Below are 5,055 nucleotides of genomic sequence, written 5' to 3' on the forward strand. Positions count from 1 at the left end.
ACAGTGTCCTTGAGTGTTATGAAAGGCGCTTGCAAATGTGATGTATTATTATTATTATTATTATTAATGCATTTTAAGATTAAATGAGATTGAAAAAGGAATTTTTAAACCATTTACACATGTGCATATAAAATCTCAATTTAATCCCTGCCTACACCTTAGAAACCAAGGAGAGTGCTATTAAATGTGTCAAGAATAAAGTATTCACATGTCCTTGTGCTGTGTTGGGTCTGTCTCAGTGACAGACTGAGCCTGCTGTTGTCTTCTTCTCTGATCAAAACCGTGTGTTCCCTAGCGGATATTCCATGAATTGCACCTTATTAAAAATATTTATTCCATGTCTTTTATGCATTTTTTCACTTTTAAATTATCCTGTGGGCCTGATAGAACCTCCTTGGGGGCCGGTTCCGGCCTGCGGGCCATGTGTTTGACACACCTGATCTAGAATATTAATTGCGTAAGTCTTAATGTATCTGACTTCCAGTGTTATTTCTGATTAATGTACTCAAGTATTGCAGGGCTTTAAAAAAAAAACCCTCAGAATTGATTGTTTTATGGTGATGCAGTTTTTTTCTATGCTCTAGTTAGAGATCTGCAAGATGTCAAATAAGTGTAGTCTCTTATGAATAGTTGCTCATACACACAGTATGAGCAACAGGTGACCCTGGAGTCCGCTGACCTCAAACCGGAAGGCCGGAAACCGAAAGACGCAAAGATAGGGACGCACTCTCGGTGCGCCTAAAAAGCCGGCCTGATTACTTGCATCTTCAATTTATGACCTCTTCCCACTAGTACCCTGACTCCATCAATACAGCAGAATTATTCTTTGCTAGCTTTTCAGGCATTACGTCAACTACATTTTTATTTATTTAATTTTTTGGGGGTGGGGGGGGCGGGTCATGAATAACGAAGATCTTTTGGGGTAACGTGTCAATGTAAAAACATTTAAGAAATGTAATGGAGTAGCATTGCAAAGTTGTCAGAAATAAAAATGAGTACAAATACATTCCACTCACACTAACCAATGATTTAGAATGTCAGATTACAAGTGTAAAGAAATTCATTGTACAGTAGGTGATACAGTAACTTTGCTCTCTTGCAACATGATCCTAATGCAGCTTCAGAGTGTCAGAATCTAAAAATGCATCAGCTTTTTGCGTATTTCTTATTTGGAACTCTCAATCAATACAAACTATTGACTAGTGGGCTAATTAACCTTGTAAACAGCCACTAAATTGACTGTCCTGTCAAGATATTGGAAATATGGATTCTGCATGTAATAGTCCAAATTTAGCATGTCCTCAGGCACTGGGAATATTTTGAATCATATCCTGCAATAAATAAATAAATAAATAAGTGCAGAGGTTACGGTTGTAAAATTTCTCATATTTTCTCCATGCCTGTGTGGATTTTCGACAAGTGTGTGACAAGAGATGAAATGTTTTGCCTCAAAGCTGAACAAGACCCTGATCAATTCTGAGTGGCATTAGACATAATATGGCCAAACAAGTTAGTCTCAAAAAGAATCAGTGCCGTTTTCTTTTGAGTCTTCATGGTCAGAGTATACAGCAGTTTCCATGGCAACTGTGGCTGCCGGATTCTTTAAGCCTGTGGGGCTTGCATGGAAACGAAACAAAAGGATCACCATGAGAGACATTATGGGGTTTCTTCGATTAGTTGAAGGCCAGAAGTTCTGCAGGATTGCTGATGACATCCAATTACTAATTAGATCTCAAAGCAAAAAGTAAAATACCTTAAATTGACCATTATTTGACATAAATCACCAATATTTCGGAAAAAAAAATACCATGATTGACCAACATACTGGAAGTAATTGATAATGTCTGATATTGAAAAATTCTCTAATTGGACCATAACAACATTTCCCCAAAACAAGTGGAGAAAATGTGTTAAATGTGGCTCGAATTTCACAAGGTATGTTTGGTGCAAATACAGCAGTCCTCGGCAGCAAAAGAAAACCAGAGCGCCGATTAAGCAAGGTGGTGGTAGCATCATGCTTTGCGGCAATTTTTCTTCAACGGGGCTTTAAACAAGGCAGAAGGAATTATGAAAGTTTGAAATAGCAGATGCAGTGTTAGAACAAAACCTAGAAAGAAAAAACAGTGAATAATTTAACACAAGTTTGAATATTATTGGTTAATTCTGAAAACCGCCACATCCCAGTTATAAGATTTTGTGTGTGGACTTCCGAAATTATACTATCTCCATTTATTTTAATTTTTTTACTTCCCGTCTCAATGATTGACATCTTTACATTTTTTTATTTGTTTATAAAACAAAAACCTGGCATTTAAACAGGAATGTGTAGACTTTTTATCGAGTGTACATGTGAGCAGTTTTGACCTGTTGGCTGTGAGTTTGCATTTTCCAAGTCCATATCCAACCCAAGGGAAGTGTTATTTGATGAAAGGAAAAAGTGGGATCACACTCCATAACTAATCTAATCTAATTCAAAAAGTGCTTGAAAAGTACAACCCAGGTCATGAACAAGGATCTGTGGGCTGTACATGCCAGACGTTTGGGCTGCCAGTGTGACAGGCAAGACAAAGCAACTACTTAATGCCAAGCTTCCTTGAGTGCTAAGTCGAACTGTGTAGCTCTCAAAAGATAGCGACAACATACACGAGGAAAGGTGAGGATGAGCGGCCCTTGATGTTGTCTTTTCCTGACTTTCTGCCAGCGGCCATCCTAACTAAACCTTTTCTGCATGAATGATTTTAACTTGAAAGCAAGTTCAGCCAAGTCAATTTTATTTATTATTGCGTCAATTCACAACACACCTTTACACATTGAGCATGTCATCATACATTACATATGCACTGTATTGTATGTAAGGCCAACTGAAACCGAAATGAGCAAACGCTTGGATGGTGAAGTGAGAAAGATCGAGCCAAGAAGGGGAGAGAAACTTTGGGACATTAGCGATTACCCAGCAGTCTTGGCAGCATAACCAAGATGAGTCCAAGCTTGTCTTTTGATTGCCATTTATTGTTTTATTTGCTTATATTTGTCTTTTATGTCTTTTTTTATGCAGTTCAGTTTTGCTGCCCTTATTTTTTATCTGTGTGTGGTTTCAATGCGCTGCATGTTTGAGCTGTGGTTGAGAGGAAAGAAATTTCATCTGTGCTGGGTGTTGTACAAAGAGCATATTTGACAATAAAGCGGACTTGACTTGATTAGTCCAGTGTTTTTCAATGTTTTTCGAGCCAAGGCGCATTTCTTTCATTGAAAAGAAAGAAAGGCACACCACTCACTGAAAATGTGAAAAAAGCTTATTTTAACAATTAAGTGTTATATTGTTATTATAAGCGTTGTTTTAACATTGAAAAATAACGCTATACCGTATTATAACACCTTGCATAGGAATCTAATCAACATCAATCCAATATTTTATAATCTTTCATATTTATTCTCACTCAGTGTGATAAATGGTTTGGATGAACACAGATCTGATATCCTGGCACCAATCGATGAAAGACACAAAGCTCTTCTTCCACAGCTCTAATACAGCTCTCATTCTTTCTGTTTTTAGTTTTTCCAGCAGTCAGGCTATTTCTTTAGCCACTTTGGGTCCGAACATCTCATCTCACCAATGGCTTTGCGACAAGTATTAATTGCTCTGCCACTTTTTTTGATTTAGCCACAAGTTCAGCGACATGGTAACTTGTTTTCAAGGCTCTCGTTTACCTTTGCAGTTTTTCTCATGCACGTTGCTTGTTTCTCAGTGTGTTTATGCAGGCGAACAAAATACTCCACGTTGTTTCGAGGTGAAGGGTGTTTTATTAGGAGATGGAGTTTTAGCTTACTTGGGACAATAGTGCTGTTGGAGAGCTGCTTTTCACCACATACCAAGCACCACGGAGCCGTGCCGTTGTATCTCCGGTAAAAGTAAATCCAAATGAAAGAGAGCTGTCGTTGTATTGGCTCGCGCCGGAAACTTCGCTTGTCTCGAAGCACAAGGCAATTCTTTAGCTGCTGCTGCTCCCTACTGGTATGGAAGAGTACTAGTGCGATTGACCGCACATGCATACATATTGGATAATTTCCCACGGCACACCTGACAATATAGTGTGAAGCGGCACAGGGTTTGAAAAACATTGGATTAGCCAAACCAAACCTGAGGCATCCCGAACTACAAATTTTAAGCAACAGTCTCATGCTTTATTTGCATGCAATGAGAGTTAATTGAAGTTTGATTTAGGTTTGTTCCTGCTTGTATTATGAGTGTGTGTGCAAAATTGGTACATGTGTGCATTTTATTTCATGAAGCATTGAATGTGGAGGATATGATGAAGAATCAAAGGTTCTTTACTGAAGACAGAATGAGACTATTTTTGAGTTTATAATCAGATCAATTGTGATCAAGTGGTCTAAGAATCCTGCATCCATGTGAAAACGACATAGAAATCCCAGATATCAAAATTTTCCTTGGAGGCCGGGAGGGGGGGGGGGGGGGTTGTTGTGACCGCCCTGGCCACCACCTAGCTCCGCCCCTGAAGTCAAGGTACCAATGTACCCGCAGTGGAGCAAAATGTATTGGAAAAAGTGAGTGGTTTAAAAACAAATAACACTTTCACTTCGCTCTGAAATATTGATTAAAGCTTAATCATCCATGTATATGTGTCAAACCCGTTATGCACACATCTCCATTAAAAAATATCTTGACAGAAGATACGCCTATCCTTCGTCCGTCAGCACTTTTTATCCCACGAAGCCCCCCCCCCCCCCCCCCCCCCGCCGCGCATCCTCTCTTCCCAATCACACGTTGACACCAACAATGCACCGCGCTTCTGTGACTGCATGTACACTTATGCGTCGACACAAAAGAGCGTCTCGGAAATGAGAAGCGATTTTTGCTTGTGCTTGGCTCCCGCATGTACGCGAATAGCCAAGCTCGTCGAGCGTGCGTCATGGGTGAGGGGGGGGGGGGGGCGGATATTCTGACCAACATGACTGACTGGTGACAAAAGGAACGATTTTTTGTTTTGTTTTGGGTTTTTTTTTTGGGGGGGGATTGGGGGGGGGAGAGGGAAT

The sequence above is a fragment of the Hippocampus guttulatus genome, chromosome 1 (assembly GCF_054856545.1).
Source record: "Hippocampus guttulatus isolate MCC_2025c chromosome 1, RoL_Hgut_1.0, whole genome shotgun sequence".
Classification (NCBI taxonomy): domain Eukaryota; kingdom Metazoa; phylum Chordata; class Actinopteri; order Syngnathiformes; family Syngnathidae; genus Hippocampus; species Hippocampus guttulatus.